Here is a 19,127-nt window from a genome sequence, read left to right as displayed (position 1 = left end):
GTGGCTGCCTCTGGATCCCTGGAAGTGTCCAAGGCCAGGCTGGACGGGGCTTGGAGCAGCCTGGGACAGTGGCAGGTGTCCCTGAACATGGCAGGGGGTGGGACAAGATGGGCTTTAAGGTCCCTCCAGCCCAAACCATTTGTAAGAGGACTCAGCTACTGCCACTGCCCAGGACTTGCTGGGGCAAAGCCAACACATCCAACCTCTCCCTTGGACACTTGGACACCACGATGGACTCACAGTGGCTCAAAACAAGCCCCCTCTCCACCCCACAGCATCATCCCCTCAAGGGGATGAGTGCAAGGGCCTGACATCTGTAAATCACCCCTTCAGCCCCGTCCTGCTGTGCATCCCAGGCACATCCCTCAGTATCTCTGCAGCATCGTGGTGCTCCTCAGAGGAGCTGTCCCACCCCATGCTCCCTCCTGGGTGGGTACAGGGGCTCTCAGCAGAGCCTCTTGGATTAATAAAATTAATTTTGGATTTTCATATTTGGATAAATAAGCTCTTATATCCACCCTGCGCTGCTGCTGCAATGCTGCGAGTGAGCTGTCACACCTGGCCACAGACGATCCGTAAAATTTCAGGGTAAAGCTTTCACCCAGTGACAGCAAATCCTTACAAACACCACTTGTGAGCACTTGCCGAGCTACACAGCAGCCTGGGCTCGCTGCATGCACATGGCCACGGCTGCAGGACAGGACCCCCAGCCGCACACACTGACCCAGCTGGAGCAGGATGTGCAGAGCCCACCTGCTTGCCAGGTCACCCGCATGTCCTGCCATTCCTCACCCCCAAAATAAGGATTATTTCCACCACGTCTGCCCAGTGTCTGTCTGTCCTAGCGGGTGTCTCACAGGGGATGCAAGTAAATAAAACCTGATGTAAACCCCCGTGCACGGCGCTGGGAGGGTGAGCAGAGGGGCTCGGTGGCCACAGGGCTCGGTGGCCAGCCTGGGGGCTGCGGAGGTTGCCAGAAGCACCCAGGGCAGAGCAGCCGCTGGCTGGGGGGCTGCGACCCCCGCGGCAGCGCCCGGAGCCGGCTCCGAGCCCTCGGCCAGCAGCTCCCGGCTCGCTGCGACTTCTCCGGGAGCCGCCCGGGCCGGCCCTGCCCAGCGCCCCCAGCCCCGGGGCCAGCGCGGCCACCACCGGCACCCTCCCCGCGGCCCCGGCGGCTCCCGGCGAGCTCCGGCGTTGTTTTGTTTCCCCCAGGAGGAAGCGAGCTCCAAGCACAGAGCGAGCGAGGGGAAGCCGCGCACTCCGGGCTGAGACCGCTCCCGGGGACCCTCCGGGGATCCCCCCTTACCTGCGTGGGCTGGGCACGGAGCTCTGGCCGGAGCATCGCCCGCGGCCGCCCCCGGCCGTGCCCGGCCGGGCGGACAATGGGCCGGGCGCGGAGCGGAGCCCTGGCGGCAGCGGCTCGGCCCCGCCTCGCTCTCCCCCTGCTCCCGGTGCATGGCGGGGCACGGCGGGCCCGGGGGTCCCCGCTGGGCGGCTCCTCCCCGCTGCCTCCCGGCGCCTCGCGGAAGTGCGGCCAGCGCTACCTGCGCCGGGAGTTTGACCCCTTGGCGGCCGCCTGATGTCACGGCTCGGAGGAGTGGCTCTGTCCCGCACGGCCCGAGGTGCTCCCCCGGAGCCGAGCAGGAACCCGCGGCCGGCCGGCGGCGGAAATGATTCCCGGCTGGAATCATCCATCGCTCCCGCCGCTGCCACCCACCGAGCGGCCGGAGCCACGGCCCGGGGGCTCCTCCGCGACACCCGGGGGAAACTGAGGCAGGAGGGTGGCGAGGCAGCCCCGGGACCAACGGGCTCGCAAGGCAAACGCGTGCAGTGGTTTTTCTCGCAATGCAGTTGTTACTTATTTTATATGGGATGGCGTGAGCAGAGACAAAGCAAAACCGGTTGAGAATGCGGAGACCACCTGCCTTTCTATGATAAAAGCCACATAAAAATACACCAGAACAAACAAACTCTCTGAAACCCGGCACCCTCGTATTGCTTCTCCATAGGATCATTAAGGCTGGAAAAGGCTTCCGAGATCCAAGTCCAACTTTTAACCAAACAGCACCATGGCCACTGAACCACACGGCACAGTGTCACATCTGCTTGTTTTTTGAACACTTCTAGGGATGACGACTCCACCACTTCCCCCGAGGAGCCTGTCCCAATGCTTAACCACTCCTTCAGTGATGAATCTTTTTCCTAACAGGAATATTTTTGTTCCCTGTGGTCCGCGGTGCGCTATTACCTGTCCTCACCCTGCTGCTTGTGCTGCCTGCTCCCAACCCCCCGCAGCAGACCTGCTTTATAAACTTTTTCACCTGCCAAAAGAACTGGGCAGAAGCCCTTTGGGTTTGTGAGTATTTGCCTGTCCCTACATTGTTAACCTCACTGGATGAGCCCTGCCTGGCCAGCTGCTGCCTCGGGGATGCTCTGGAGGCAGCCCCAGCACTCTGCCAGCACACACCTCTAGCTCTGCCCAGGAAGGCAGAGTTTGCGCAAAGCTCATAAAACACAGCCCAAAACAAAAAAAAAAAAACAAAAGCAAAAAAACCACCCTACCACATTTCTCTTTACAACAGCACCAAGCCTCTGCCAGCCACCGTGGAGCCAGCTCCCCCGCCCTACAGCAGCAGTATCTCAGGCATGGGGAAACTGAGGCACACCCCGTGTCCATGGGCTTTGACGCTTTCGGGAAGAGGGTGACAGCACAACTGCGGGAGGAGTGAGCTGTCCTTTCTGGGAAGGGATGCACATGGCCACCTTGTACAGCCGGCTCAATAAAGCATCAATGTCACCCACCCCGCGACCCTCCCTGCCTGGCGGGCATTGCCCCTTCCCTGCCCCGCTGCTTCTCGCCAGCGGCTCGGCGAGGGGAAGGGAGCTGCTTCTGTCGTGCCGGCTCTATCGCAGCACACGGCCCCACCATCACCTACCTCAGCTCCGGGAAGGAAAGCTCTGCGTCACCTCCCATCAGCGAGCTGCCTGCTTGCACAACCCCGCTCCCCGGGGATCAAGTCGGGGCGAGCCCGTGCCGGCTGAGCCACGGCCGGGGCCGGGAAGCACCGCCGGCACCTGCCCGCTGAACCCTGCTCTGGAATCCCGCAGCAAAGCCACGGCAAGGTGCTGAGCTGCAGCGCCCCGAAAGCTGAGGGAGGAGGTTCTCCACGTCAAAGGCATTGCAAAAGCTCGCCGAGAGCTCCCCTCGGAGCCTCCTCGCTGCCAGAGCCCAGCCCGGCTGCTCTCTGCCCCAGGGAGCCGCAAGGATTCCCCTGACCCTTCCCTTGGGATTAACAATCCCTTTGGAAGGCACACGGGAAACGCCGCTGCTTAGGTCAGATGCTCATTGCCCCGGCTGGGCTCGCTGGCACCGCCGGGCTCTGGGCACTGTCCCTGGGGCAGGCAGCAGTCACCCTTCGGCCGTGCTTAAACTGGCCTTGGGGCTTCTCCTCGCTCTGGATCAAGCCTGTGTGGCCAGTGGTGGCCCCTGGCCTTAGCCAGGTGGAAGCTGAGGCCAGGGAGGTGTTTCTGTCCCTGGAGTCACCCCCTGTGGATTCTGGCTGCTGCCCAGGGAAAGGGACAAGTGCTGGTGTCAGTGCAGATGGGTCTGGTCCTTCATGCCAAACTGGCCGGTCTCCTTCAACCCTCCCCAGCCAAGACCCTTCTTCTGGGGCAGGAGAGACCCTTCCCACCTAAGCCTGGCTCTGAAGGCCTCTGCAGGCTGATCCAAACTTGACAACCCCCCACCAGAGGACAAACCTGCATCGTGCATCCCATCTCCAGCTTCTTGGGTTTGGAGGTCTCACCAGGGTTATGGTTCTGAAGCCTGCAAGGTACAGGTGGTCACCACAAAAAATGGTCCCAACTCTGCCAAGGCCCACCAGAGACTGGCAATAAAGAGCCAAGTTGGGGTCAAAAAGTTTTCCAGCCTTGGCACAGGCTGTCCAGAGCAGTGGTGGAGTCCCCAGCCCTGGAGGGATTTAACAGACACGTGGATGTGGCACTTGGGGACACGGCCTTGGCAGCATTGGTTGGACTGGATGATCTTAGAGGGCTTTTACAACCTGGATGATCTCATGATTCTGTGAAAAAGCAACTCAGCTTCGGCACCACTGCCCTGAAGGGAGCAGTTCTCCCTCCCTACAACAGGGAATAGGAGCTGGTGGCTGATCAAATGCAGCTTGGGCACGTGGCTGGTGCTGAGTGTCACTGTCCTGCGGGCGCTGGCACCTGCAGCCACCGCTGAATCTCTGCAGAAGGCCAGCGATGCACCCAGACCTGCAGACAGGAGCTGGCCCTTGACAGCCACGTCTGACCTGGAGGACAGAGCTGCCCATAAAAACCACCAGAAAAAATCTGGAGACCTCATCCTGCTTCCAAACACTACCTGCTTCCAGGAAAACTTACTGAAACTTCTCTCCCATGGCCACAGAAACCCCCCTCTCCATCCCCCTCTTTCGCAAAATAAAGATTACGGAGTGAGGAAATGTTTCAAAACAGAGCTGATTTCTTTTCTCCCCCTGGTTTTTCTTTCAAGGAAAAACTTCTCTCAAAAATGACAGATTTTTGTCAAACATTTCACTCATGACAAATTGGCATTGTCATCGAGGAGAGCACTCGGCTGGGAATTTCGGAGGCGCTTCGGGAACCTCCATCTGCTTTTTTAGCGAGTTAAAATCCGAGGCGGTGAGGTTGGAGAACGTAACGTGTGAGGCGAGGATTAATTAACATCGATCTGGCTCCAAAACCAGAGGCGGTGAGAGTAATTTTCATTGAGGAACTTGGCACTGCTTAGCACCTCCTTCTCCTCCAGCGCTGCCGGAGTATTTTAAGCTCCTGAAAATCACACGTGCATCACCAAGAGTTTTTGTAGTTATTAATGAAAGCCTCAGTAGGAGAAAAATCTTAATTTTTTTTATTTTTTTATTAACTCCCGACCCAGGCTATACACAGCAACTTTCCCCTTCTTTAAAACAGCACTTTTTTAATGAGGCAAAAAAGCAACTGGGAAAGGGCAAACATCATCATATTGGTTCCAATCTCATTTGGTACAACTTCCTGAGCTCATCACAGTTATTTCTATTGCGTTTTTTAATTTTATAACGAGGATTATAGTTATCATCACAGACATTTTACGCCTGACTTCTGGGTTCTTGACAATATTTTCATTCAAATGCTAAAAGGCTGTAATGAGACTAAGATAATGGCCCGCAAATATAAATGACACAGATCAGAATAGGGGGAAATTGGTTAAAAAGGAAAACAAATAGAAATTATCCATCCTAATTTGCATTGAAAGACAGTAACTGGAGAAAAAAAATGGATGTATTATGGAGAGGGAGGTTTGACCTGGTACCTGAACCCAACAGAACCCGCTGGGCTTCTGCAACATCTGGATCCAGCTGCAAATGCCACTGACTCCTCCCTGCCCTCCCCAGCTTTGGCAGCACTAGGGAGGCAGGGGATGGCACAGAGAGCTGCACGTTTGTGGCTGGACAGGGACAGGGTGGGCATCGATCAGCAAAACGTGAGTTCTCCGAGAGCTCTGAACCACTGAACCCCACCAGAATCAATATTTTCCTTTTTAAAACAATGCTGGGGGGAAAAGCACATCTCATATAGATTCAGTGTTATTCTGGGTTTTACATTATTCATTGAACCTCATCCCATGTCATACTGCAGTGAATATATTTCCATATATGATGATACAAAAATTACATGACTCCTGCAAATACCCGATAAAGTGTCAGGCTGGGCTGCTAAAGGAGCTGCAATTGCTCATTAGGAACGTGTAATTACACTGCCACATGCTGGGGTTGTGCCTGTGCCACCAGGCACTGTACAGGAAAAGAGAAGGAAAATAATAATAATAATAATAATAATAATAATAATAATAATAATAATAATAATAATAATAGAGAAATAGTAATAAATCAGGCAAAAACAAACCCCAGAGCTGTGTGGTTGGTCTCAAACTTTGGGAAACATGTTCTTGTTGAAGGCTTATCTCCCCTGCAGCAAGTCCAGGAATGTCACTGCAAGGCCACCAAGGGCCATCGTGTCCCCAGAGCCTCCCAGCTCAGCCCACCCTCCAGGGATTGTGGGGACACTTGGAGAGAACAGGCTGCATGCAGAGAAATATCAGAGAAAATGGGAAGTCTGTTGGGAAAGGTTAATGAATTACCCCTGTGTACAAATGTGTTTCTAAAAATGGCTTTGCAGCCTCAATGGCACGTGTGATTCCAGTGGGGCTGAAGGTGGGCAGCTCCACTCTGACACTGGACACTATCTTTATAGCCATAATTTGTAAATTATGTTTTTTAAGCTCTCCTGGAGCTTCCACAGAGTTTCTAATGTTCTGTCTTCATCAACTAATCCACCTACATATAAATATATATATATACACACATATATAAATATATGTATATTAGGGAATTCAGTACAGAAAACAGGTTTTTATGACACCCACACAACTTGCTGCATTCAACACAACCAAAACTTACCCAAATCCCATTTCTTTACACCCAAAACCTGCCACAAGGCTTGTTCACGTGCACAGACTCCAAGTGATGCTACAGCACAATTTTTGGCTGTTTGCAGGAATTGCAAAGACAAAAAACAAACAAAAAAAAAAAGTGGGAAATAAAGCCTGGCTGGGATTTGTGAGGCAGGTTAGGAAAGCCCAAGGGGCTGCATGGATCAATGACCCCTGAGCCTGGACATATCCCGTTCCCCTCCCGTCACTGTGTGTATCAACAGAATATTTATAAATCAATTGAAAGCAATTAATCAGCTAGAGAAAGATAAGGGATAATGAAGAAAAGAGATTAGCTGGCGATGCACAAACAGGGCTCCTCCAGGGAGGAACTGCTGTGGTTGGAAGCCTCCTCTGCAAAGCCTATTAGCTCCACTTAAAAAAGAAATTTAAAAGAGGCAACCTGAATAATTAAAAGGAAGAGTTAATGGTTCATGCTAACAGCTTCTAAAAACCTGCAACAGCCGTATTTGTTAACCAAGGGGACCTGCAGATAAACCACTGCTCCAAGGCTGCAGCCCCACATCCCTGCATGGAGCCCAACATTCCTGCATCCCCTGGCAGGATGGAGCCAGGGAGGCTCCCCTGGACACTGTGAGTGGCATGGGGCTCATCCTACTGGGTTCACTTAAGTGGCCAACCCTTTGGGCTGAGTTATAAACAGTAACAGAGAAATGAGAAGCGATGTAAATCCCAATATTACCCACCCAGGGCATCCCATGGTAGCCTTCCAATCACCAACCCGCTCCTCGTTGGCTAAGCCGGGACTAAATATATAGCTGGGTTTGTTGTCAGCTGAAAAATTAATCTCTGGGCAGGGCAGTCACCATTTCTGCCATTTTCTGTATGTTTTCCTCCTGTTTTTTCCACCCTAATCCTTCCACACCAAACTCTAGAGAGGGGCGACCCAGGGCAGGAGCAGCAGCATTTTCCTTGGCTGTATCACTGCCAATAATCATTTATTTCACACCCAGGAGATGCCAACACCAGGGCATGGCTTAATCCAGTCCCCAGGACCCAGCACCACCATGATGGTGCCACTAAAACCTGGGTGCTTTCAGCCAAAATAACTTTCTGAAGCTGCCACTTCATTTTTGAGGAGAAGCCAAAAACGCCCCCTCCCCCAGCTGTGACCTGCATCCTGGGGATGTCTGTGAGGAGCTTTCCCAAATTTATGGGGTAATTGGCAGCCTCCTCCAGTGCTGTGGGATCCCACCTGAGAGCTGGCAGCAGGTGGGCATCTTAATCAGGAAGACCCAGCAATTCAGAGGACTAAACACAGCATTTTAGTGCAATACTTGCCTTTTTTTAAGTAGTACTCAACAAAATTGCCAGGTCAGGGCTGGAGCTGACGGGTTTTTTCCAGAGGAGGTGGGTAAACATCTCCCCACCTTCCTTGCCAACCTGCAAGGCAGCAATTTAACCTTCAAGGTAGAGCTCACATTCATTTAGTAACAGCCCTTATCTACAGGCTGGGGCCAGAATAATTCCACTGGGAACAATATATAACAGATAAAAATACCTGCACTGCAGCACGGGCACCGATGGCACCAGCAGCTTCCTCCCTGCCCATCGATTTCATGGCAGGTGATGGGCTGACAGCAGGAAATTCTGATTCCCCAAATTCTGCTGCTGAGGGGGCTAAGATTGATTGAACAGGATAATGCTGGTCTGGGCAGGTGTGAATCCACAGGCTGAGCCCACACTGGGCTCTCCAGACACCCCAAATCTCCCACCCCACTGCCCTTCTCCCTGAACACCCAGAGTCCTGTTTCAAAAAACTTATTTTCCCCCTCTTATTCTTAATATCTTTAAAAAATAAATAAAATAAACTTGATTTTTCTGATGCCTAAGCATCAAGAGACATTTTATTTACCTATTGCACCACTTACTGAAGTTCTAATCTATGTTTATTGAAAATTTTCACTGCAAAGTTTGCTTGACCCTGTCAGGACGTTCAGGACAAAAACTGAACACCTGGAGTTTTTAAACCATTTTTTTTTCCACCAAAGCCTTACTACCACACTAAATATCACAGCACACCTGACTGTGATGAAACAAATACAGCCATAAAATCCCAGAAGGGTTTGGGTTGGAAGGGACCTTAAAGCAAATCTTGTTTCAACCCCTGCCACCTTCCACTACCCCAGGTTGCTCCAAGCCCCATCCAACCTGGCCTTGGACACTTGCAGAAATCAGGAATTTTCAACCTCTCTGGGTGAAAAAAACCCAAACTGACCCCAAATCAGTACTGCAAATGAGATTTTTCAGTCTGAAAATGAGGAGGCAAATGCCAACCAGTACCAAAAAATGTTTGTTTTTCTGAAATACCCACAGCATTACTGGATGGGAGGGTGGCAGTGGGTGGTGTAATGCTGCCCCATCTCTTGGACACACATTCCCAAAGGCAGGAAAAGCCATTTAAAGCTGGGAGGGCTGCACTGGGTACCTGCCTGGAATTAAACACTACACTAGGTAGCAAAGTTAATAAAAGTGACAGCCTTTTATTCATCCTGGCTTCTGCTGCAGTGCTTGGAGGCAGCAGGGAGCTGCTCTCTTGGAGTTATCAGGGGACTGCACCAGGCAAAGCTGGGGCTGGGAGAATAGAATAAAATTGAAATATAAAATAAAATAAAATTTAAAATAAAATAAGGTAAAGTAAAATAAAATAAAATAAAAATAAAATAAAGTAAAATAAAATGAAATAAAATTAAATTAAAATAAAGTAAAATAAAATAAAGTAAAATAAAGTAAAATGAAATGAAATGAAATGAAATAAAATAAAATAAAATAAAATAAAGCCAAAGGGGGCAGCAGAAGGCACACAGGCTGTATGCCAAAGCCAGCAGCACAAGCCCAAGTTCTGGGTGGGGACATGGGTTGGAATGTGGGGCTGGATCCCTGTGGAATGAGCTCAACACTCTGTGGATCAACTCTTGTTAGCATGGAAAAAACACATCCCAGAGATGGTGTGAGGATGCACTGAAACCCAGCTAAACAGAGAGGAAAAAAAAATAAAAAATAAAGTGTTTTATTTCCTTCCAGATGAAGCAAACCAGTGATGCTTCCTGGGGAAAGCCACTCTGCAATGTTCTGTCTGGAGAGCCCAGGGAAGTGGAGCAGAGCAATTCCTGCAGCAGCAAAGCAGCAGGTGAGTGAGCAGGGAGCAGGTGAGAACATCAAGCTCTGAGAAAACACAATCCCAGTGAGCCCAGATGCTGCATCATGGCTGGAAACAGGTGGTGGAATGATCAGTTTGATTTTTAAACTGCTCTAGATGCCTTCCCAAGCTCCCCAGGAAGGACCCAGTGCTCAGTTAAGGTCACAGGGGGATGTACAAACCCTTCCATGCCCTGTTTTACCTGGGCCATAGAATTCCAGAATGGTTTGGGATGGAAGAGACCTAAAAGCTCATCCTCTTGCACCCCCTGCCATGGCAGGGACACCTTCCTCTATCCCAGGCTGCTCCAAGCCCCATCCAACCTGGCTCTGGACACTTCCAGGGATCCAGAGGCAGCCACAGGACAGCCTGGAAAGTTCCTGCCACTCTGGCAAGGGACAGCAGCCAGGGCACAGTGACACTGCCACGAGGAGGAATCCTGGCTCCAGCGTGACATCCTTGATATCCCTGAGATCATGCAGGGATAAACAGCAGGGACAGGAGTAAAGGGGAAGAGAAGGGAGAGGTTACTGGAGCAAGATGTGCAAGAATCTCACAGTAATTATTGCATCTGGGTTCTTCTCTCCTTTCTTCTCCTCCCAAACTTTATTCTGTAAACTCAGACTCATGAAAAATCTCATAAATAAATCTCCATGAGCAGCATAGAAAAGACTCTTGCACTTTCCCCCTTGTGCTGCACAAGGCTCAGCAAGCAGAGCCCTTATCCCTTCCACACGTACCTCATAACCCAAACCACGATTTTCAAATAGCCAGAGCCAGAAAATGGAAATAAGCAATACATGATCCTAAGAGACAGGTACCCAAGAAGCAATCGTATTAACTCAAAGCTAAATATGATCAGGAGTAATAATTCAAGTATGGGTTTTCAATGTGGTACTTGAGGAAGACAAAAGTGATGTTATTTCCTGCTATTTATTCACATAAAGGTTCCAAAGTCATCCACCTTTTCTACACTGCCCTCACAGGACCTCTCCCAAGCTGTGCCCAGCACTGGGCATTTTCCCAGAAAAAACATTGTTGTACTGAAAAAATGAGGCCAATAATAACAAAAAAATACCCAAAGCAACAGGGGGATTTGGAGGAGATAAAAAAAAAACCACAGGCAAATGCAATTCCTTCTGCTTGGTGCAAGGAGCAGTGTGTGGGACCAGGATGGGAAAAGGGGCACCCAAATGATTCCAGGGTTAGGTTTATAACTGGGAAAATTAAAGAAATAACTGATCATTCAAACAGCAGACACACCCAAAAGATTTCAAAGACTCAAAATGCTTCAAAACTTTTTTACTTGGGAAAAAAAGGGATTATTTTTATTTTAATAATCCAGCTGTTTTGTGCTGGGACAAGATGCTGGCCACGTCCCCTCTCTCAGGGGTCTCCTGTGAGAGGAGAAGAAAAAGTATCTAAAATTCAAGCTGGGTGAAAGGGTCTCCATTTCAATATTTCTAAATATAAAAGTCTCAGCAATGCCTTAAATAATTCGGAAGCTTTAGGAGAGGCACAGAACAGCTCCAAGTTAAGCTAAGTTACTTTTGGTAACTGCTCTTTTCACCATTTTCCCCCCAGCCATGCCACAAAAATGATGGAAAAAATCCCTTTATTTTCTTAAGGGAGATTCACCCTCTCACCACAGTCCCCACAGGAGTACAAATATTTGATGCAATCGGAAAGAAAACAAAACCATCCCAAAATGACAACTGAGAGGGAAACAATCTGGGAAGTTTTAACCTTCAAAATCTGTCTCTTAATTCTGGTTGTGAGGAAAAAAACCCAGCCTGAGCAGTGTCTGCTCCTGCCTTACAAAGGCAACTTTAAATGGGATTTGAAGAGAACATGACTAGGCCAGAGTTAATGCTATTAAAATTCAAAGTGCAAAGACAGCCGATAATCCCAGCTGGTTCCCGGGACAAGAATCCGATCGTGCAGCACACAGAGATTTGGTGCTGCTTGCTGCTATTGATTTCCTTTTATTGGAAGGGGAAAATAAAATAAAATAAAATAAAAGGAGAAGGATCAGGAAAGACAAAGCTCTTCGTTGGCTCAGGCTCGCTTTCAACACCCGCGGCTCAGCGAGCGGAAAGGAAACCGCTGGCAAACTGAACTCAGAAATGTAGAAAAAAATCAAGATTTGGAGACCAAATCATCCCCTGGGCTGTGAGAGCTGCCCAGGCGTGGATGTGAGTGCCTGCGAGAGGTGATGCAGCTGCAGAACAGCCCCAGAGCATCCCTGGCACGACACGGCCCATAAACACCAAATACTTCCCTCGGAGCTGCAGCACTGCCCTGGGAGCTCTGGACACCAAAAATCCCAAATTCCATCGTGATCCTGCACACTTCAACCAGGCTCTGCATCTGCAGGAGCCACTGAGGGACCACTTAAGGGGAAACAAGTGGAAATGCAGTCACTGTATTTATACACACAGAGTATTTTTATTTTTTTTTAATTATTTCTTTTCTTAAGCACACGGTCAAACAGTGCCTTGATCTTGTACCAATTAATCCTACAGCCAGAGATTTTCCTCTGTTCTTCAGCCACTTGCAAAATCCTCCCAAAAGATTGCTGGGGGTTATAGAGGAATTATGTTGGTTAGTGAGCCAGTTATTATCCCTCTGATAAGAGGAGCTGATCTGGGCGGAGAGGCATTGGCTCCACGCTATTTGCAAGGAGAAATTAAAGCAGAGATAGTGGCAGGTTTGCTCAGCTCCTGCCTTATCTCCAAAGCGTGGCAGAGATATTATTTGATCCAGCTCCGGCCAGGGAAGGAAAGCAGGGCTTCAGGGGAATTCAGCAAAGGCAGTTTTTCCAGACATTGGCAGCTCTAAGCACTGTGGAGAAAAATCAAAATACAGCAACAGAGATGTACAGGGGAAGCTGCATTTTGGGATCAGACACCTGGAAATGGGGTGTCCTGTGGCTAAGGTTTATTCTATGGTGAAAGGCACTGCAAGGTGTCACAAATTCCCTTCCTTAGAGGATGCAATTGAGCTGGACAGGCTGAAAGCAGCCCTGAGGGGAGGCTGCACACCCAGGAGGGCTGGAGGCGCCAGCTGCCCTCCAGAGAAATCCTTACAGCATCCCAGGCAGCATCTCTAGAGAAAATGTGTCCAAAAGAAACTCTCCTCCACCTTCACAGCTATAAATAGGGCAGGACTGGATGTTGTCTGTGATGCTTTACACTGTTGTAAAGTTGGGAACCACTGGGAAATAATTTGCAATTAAGGAAAGAAATTTTTTTTTCTTTTTAAAATTTTTATAAATATAAATTTTAAAAAAATATTTTTATTTTTAGATCTGGGGTTGCCAACCGAGCTCTCTGGAGCTGTTGATTGCCCTGAGCCTGGTTGTGAGAGGGCAGCACCACACAAAGCTCTCCTCAGCTTGAGCAGAGATGGGGATGTGGTGCAGGACAATAAGGTTTGTCCCAAAGCCAGCTTTTCTCTGGGAATTGCATGTTTGGGAGAAGATTCCTCTCCACCCTCCTTAGCAGCTGTCATTATTTGGGCTCAGTTAATACCTCCAGGTCCCATTTGTACCTTCAAGGGGGTTTATAAACCTTCACCACTCTGCAGCAGCAGCACAAGGAGATTCACATGCAGGAGTCTCACTCCAAATGTACTCCAGGGAGGAGAAGGCTATCCTTGGGAAGATAACAATATTTTAAGGGCTGGGTTTTTAATTTTAATATTTTAATCCAAATTGTCTGGAGCCAAGGACCAGACAAATGGAATTTGCTCCAGCCACTTCTCATGGTCTCTGCTCTGCCATTGCAGCAGAGGAAGGGAAGAAAAGCAGATCAAAATAGGCATGTGGGGAAAATAATGAGTTTGGATTGTACTGGTGGCACAAAGTACAACACAGAGTGAGAAATCCATACGTGATACTGAGTTCCTTTTACCTACTACTGAGCTTTTGAGTACACCAGGTATTTGAGTTTACAGGTAAACCCAGAGGACCTGCAAACCTGTTGCAAATGTGAATTAAAAATCTAATTTTTAGATAACCCAGGAGGGTTTTCTGAGGGAGCAGTAGCAGTGCCTGCCCTGATGAAGCAATAAGGTACAGAGGTAACTCCAGAGGCTCAATGCCAGCAGCATTTCCTTCAGCAGGAGCCAGGGTGTGACTAGGGGTGATGGAGGAAGCAAACCCCACGAGGGAAGATGGGCTGATGGCTCTGCAAGCACTGCCAAAATATTTGAGGGACCATGAGAACATCCTGGAGAATCATCCTGGCTCCCAACCATCAGCACAGGGCAGTTCCCAGGCTCAGTAATTGCCACAGAGCCCACTACCCTCCACAGCAGTTGGAGGGTCACTAGGACAGAGCAGTGAGAGGCTGAATTCTCCTGAACACACCTTTTTAATAATTACAGCCCTTTTATTCTCTGCAGCATCCAGCGAGGGAGGGACAAGGGAGGCTGCCAAGGTCAACCAAGGAGATGCTCAGGCCCCCCAAAGGCTGAAAATTGATTGTTCCCCCCTTGTTTTCTGCAGAACAATTATTTCTTGCTCCTTGGACTCACTTGGGTAGGATTTTACTGTCCAGGATACACGTCCTTGCACAGTCCCACCAGCCCCTGTGGATCCTGCACTGCACCACGGGCTCTGCACTTCCCAGGTCCTCTCCATCTTCTGGATGGGTTCCCAAAAATAGTTTATTGCAGTCTAATGTTACTCACTTATACAGGGATTTTTAATGTGAATTGTTTAATTTGAAGTCAAAAGCATGTTTTAAATTAATACCCACGATGAGGGGGGAAAGGAAGCACACTCCAAATAAATAATATTTACAAGAGATAATTCCACAAGTGAATATTCTCCATCATCTCCCTATCCTCCAGTTCTCCTCTTGTCTATCCCCAAAGCTGCAAATGTTAACTTCAAAGCCAAGCACCATTTCCAACTCCATGGATTGGTCCCCAGTGGATGTGGGGAGCTGAGGGGCAGCTGGGATGCTCAGCCCCAGCCAGTGTGCCCCAGGAACTGCTGAGACCCCTTTCCTCAGGGATCACCCACCCAAAAATGCCCACTACACCCTACTGCCCATAAAACACACACACTGCCCCAGCTGCTGCATCTTCCCATGGAAAACGTGTTTTTTCTTTAAGAAAAGACTGGATGACTCGGTGCCATGGTCTGGTTGTGGTGCTGGGGCATGGGTTGGACTCCATGATCTTGGAGATCTCTTCCAACCTGGTGATTCTGTTGAAATTCTGCTGAAAAACACGGGGGAGCTGAACCTGCTCTTGGCACTGTGCAGCACGGACTGCCCAAGGACAGGGAACTTCATGGTCCCCACTGCAAGACATTCAGCAGCCCAGAAATAAACCCCAGGAGGACGTGGGGAGCTGGGGAATGCTCCATCTAACTGGATTAAACTCCAAAATCATGTTTGGAGATGCAGCTGAGCAGCAGCCCTCCCCAGAGCTGCTGGGGCACTACAGATGCACGCACAGCCCTCGTTCCTCTCCGTGCAGCAGACCCCTGGCATTTATCTCTGCTGCCCAAAGATCCGCTGGAGCCCCGAGGAGCTCACCATGAATCAGCATCAGCCAGGGCTCTGCCCACTCCAGCCCTCCCTCAGAAGAGCAGCGTTAATTCCCCCCCTACCAAAAAAACCTGCAGCAAACACAGAGCCAGCAGCAGCATTTCAGAGGAGCTGCAATCCCAGGCTCTGCAGCTCCGACATCTCACATGAAAGGGAGGAATTTCCCTCCCAGTGAATAGCGGTTTATACATTCTTTGGCAGCCTGTTACCATTAGCAAACACAATCTGTATTTCTGCCTCGCTCATTTGTTTGCCAAGTGCCTTGGAAAGGAATATTTTATCCGCTGCCAGATAAAAGCCGTAAGCGACCGTGCCCAACGTTTCGCTGCAGGTACGAGGTTTGTTCCTGCAAAAGGACACAGACCCCACCTGAATAAACTCTACCCCACGTGGGTCTGAGAGTTCAACACAAGGGTGGGGGGCACTGAGGTGTCATCCCAGCCCCTCTGTCCTGGCTTGGGATAGAAGGTGGTGGGAATAAGGGGGAAATTGGCTGTGCTAGAGCATGGTTAAAAAGCTCATGCTGGGTTTGGGATGGAACAGAGGAAAAGCCTCCAGCTCCCAGCCCGAGCTGCCACCTGTGCCACCACCTCAGTGAGCGCCTGTCCCTGCCAGTGCCTGCAGCTCCCTGGAGTTTTGCCTTCCTGCAGCTCTGGCCCAAGCTCAGCTCAGCTCCTGGATGCTGTAACCCTGGGTTTAACCCCAGCTGCTTTCAGCTCACGCCCCAGTTCCTTTGCCTAGGGTATCATTTAAACAAAACTCCCTGAAAATGCCCAAACCAGACATTTGTGGTTCCACGAGGATTTTTTTTCTCCCCTTGGTGATCTGCACATCAAACACATGAAAAAACAGACAGAGGAAAGGGCTTGTTTGAGTTATTTTCTCTTTCCTCTGACCCAGCTCGCACAGCCGAGCCTTTCCTGCATCCCCAGCGCAGCAGAAGCGAAGTTCTGAACGCACATGGGAAGAGATCCTGGGAAAGGGGAGCAGCCAACTCACAGAGTCCCATCATGCAGCCTCAGTAAGCTTAAAAAGCCTTTCCCCCCCCTCCACTAGATTTTAATTTAATTTTTTTCCCCCATTTCCTGCCTGTATTCTGCTCCTCCAGCTGGAACATGCTCCCACGCAAAACTCCTCCAAACCAGCACCAGGGGCTATTCCTGTGGGAAAAGCTTCCCTTGGAGCCCCAGCAAGGGAAAAAGCACACCCAGGACAACATGCACTCCCAACATCAGCTCCATGAACCATTATTGGGAGGCTCCCCGTCCCCAGCACCCCCACAGCCAGACCAGAACCACCAACCTACAACTGGGAAGCTCCCAAATCCCACTGGCAATTTCCACAGCCATCCAGTTCCACCTTTCATTTCCAGAGCAACCTTTCCCCTCTTTACTTGGCCTCCAAGTTCAGCTGAAGACATTAACCTAATTACAACTATCTCTGGCATCGTTTTCATCTCCCTCTCACTCCCCCTGAATTCAGTCAAGGTCAATTTTTGCAGCTTATCCCAAAAAATTCCTGCTTGTTTGGGATTCATTTTTTAACAACAGTTCCACTTGAGCCAAAAGGCAGGAGAAGAGGAGATGCTGTAGGGGAGTGAGAATAAATGGAAAAAGCTGTGCCAAGGGTGGCATAAGGGGAAAAAACCCATTATTTTAAATTAAGAATTAAGAATACATCCGCTCCCCGGATGCTGTTTGAGCTAAGGATGGGGTGATTCTGGAAGAGGCTGGCAGGCATGGAGCAGGCAGCAAGGTTTTATTCCCTGCTGGCAGCCTGGAGGAAATTTGGGGGGCACAGAGAACGAACCTCATTTCACCTCTGCAAGCTGCGTGCCCCGAGGTGCTGCGGAGCTGGGATCCCTCACTTCAGGGTGCACTTTCAGCAGCTATTTAAGATTTAAGATTAAGCAGGATTTTCAGGAGCACCAAAGCCGTTTAGGTGCCTAAATCCCACTGAGAGTCCCTTTGAACAGTGTCCCCTCCTAAATCCCCGGTGTTTATCAGTGTCATTAGACCCTAAACACCCCCAGGCAAACCCTAATCCCAAACTGGTGACCATCACCTGCCAACACAGCCCTGCAATATGTGGAATATGTGGGCAGGGAATCCCCATTTGGGCACTTCCAACTCGTTCCACCTCCAACCCTTCCCTGTCTGACCTGGGAGTTCAGGTTTCTCCTGAAAAAAGGTTTCTCCTTTTTTTTCCCCTCTTCTCTATCTGGGTGAGCATTGGGGTGAAGCGGCGATCACGATCTACAGAATCTCTTTGAAATGGTTGCACGACAAACCCCCCTGCGTTTCCTCCTGTTCCACACAGGCCCACAGCCCTGTCCTGGGGTAGGATAAACCTTTAAACCATGGGATAACCCGAGGGGAGATGTGGCAGCACCCCAGAGCCACGGATGGAGCCGCAGTTCCTGGAGCTGCTCGCTGCTCCAGCTGTGGGTGCTGCAAATCCCCCCAGGCAAACACAGCATCACCCCAAATCTGGGGTGATTTTTACCTTTCTGAGGTTGCAAGGAGAGGGGATGCAGCTGCAAACAGTGATCTTGGGGGTGCAGACCCTTCTGACTTCTTTCCTGCATTCTCAAACCATTTTAATTCTATGAACCTCTCTGATAATGCAGGGAAAGAACGTGCCAAGGCATGTGTTTGGCTTCCATCACGTCAAATACATTTTAATTGGTGATAATTCCTGCCTGCCTGGTATATCCAGGTGAAAATGAACCCTGTGTGCTCCTCTCTGCTCTGCAGGTTAATGTTCTTCAGGCAAGCTGGTATTAAAACCAAGGGACTGGAGCAGCGGGAATAAAAAAATAACAAAATCAGCTTTTAAAGGGCAGCTCTCCCAAAAGCATCATGAGATGTTTAAACTTAGCTCCAACCTGGCAGCAAACTCCTGTTTTAGGAAGTGTGAGGGGTTTGGGGATGTTCTCCCCTTCCTCTGCTGAATGGGAGGGACATCTGGCATCAAAGCAGCACCTGGGGGGCACATTCCCATTTCACCCCACCTTGGCACAGCAGCCACCCCCCTGTGCCGGGCACCTGATGCTCAGGGAGGATTCTCAGTTCTCCATCACCTCCTCCAGGCTGCAGTATTTTGATCAATAGCCTCATTCACATCCAGAGGCAGATGAAGGCACCTGCTGTTTGCTTCTCCCTCCCTTGGACCAGGGAACAAACAGGGGAAAGCCGGGAGGGACGGAGCCCCCGCGGCAAACCCGCACTGACACCGATGCTTTGGGAATGATGCAGTTATTGACCTGGGCTACAAGTGCATGAGCAGCCAGAAACCTGAATGGGGTTGTGATTAATTCTCACACACACAAAGCTGAATTTATGGGATATTTTTATTTCTTGATTCATTCAGCTTTAATTACACCATGGCCAGCTGGGTGCTCCACAGCATTGAGGTCTCTGCTTTCTCCCTCTCCCCAAGGCTCTCACCAGCCCTGGGCTTCTGCAAAGGACCAGAGATGACATCCATGCTGCCCAGATGTGCGGTCAGCTGAGATGGCTGCTGCACATCTGGATAAATCCATTTCTTTTTTTGTTTCCCTTATCAGGAGAGGCAGGTGCACAAGCATGACGGGGGTGCTGTTTTGGGGGGTTCTGTGGCACCATCCAAAGAGCTGCCACAGCAGCTCCTCCTGCACCAAGCTGGAGGCGAGTTTTTTACTTTATTTTAACTTTATTTGTTTTATTTTAACAGCATTTAGCACAGATGGTCACCACCCTTGGCAAAAAAACATAATCCAGGTCTCCAGGGTTTCCACCCCGTTTTTATTTTCTCCCCATTGCCCACCACCTTTGCAGGCCCAGAACTGGCAGGTGGGGATGGTAATAATTCAAATATTCCTCAGGGA

At 49.9% G+C, this 19,127-nt stretch overlaps 1 protein-coding gene across 3 annotated transcripts in view; it reads right to left on the bottom strand.

Moving 5' to 3' along the window:
* Nucleotides 1-19,127, bottom strand: part of KAZN (kazrin, periplakin interacting protein) — a 207,076-nt gene that overhangs the window by 16,915 nt on the left and 171,034 nt on the right. The window contains exon 1 of one of the 3 annotated variants that reach the window (XM_086860342.1): nt 1,307-1,444. The exons of the other annotated variants lie outside the window; for them this stretch is intronic. The gene's annotated coding sequence lies outside the window, so the exon portion shown is untranslated. Of the gene's footprint in view, nt 1-1,306; nt 1,445-19,127 lie in introns of those variants that run through there. 3 annotated transcript variants of the gene reach the window in all.

Source organism: Cyanistes caeruleus, chromosome 22 (assembly GCF_971803275.1).
Source record: "Cyanistes caeruleus chromosome 22, bCyaCae1.hap1.1, whole genome shotgun sequence".
NCBI classification, from domain to species: Eukaryota; Metazoa; Chordata; class Aves; order Passeriformes; family Paridae; genus Cyanistes; species Cyanistes caeruleus.
Note: the sequence above shows the minus strand (reverse complement) of the source record. Positions and strands in the feature narration are given on the sequence as shown.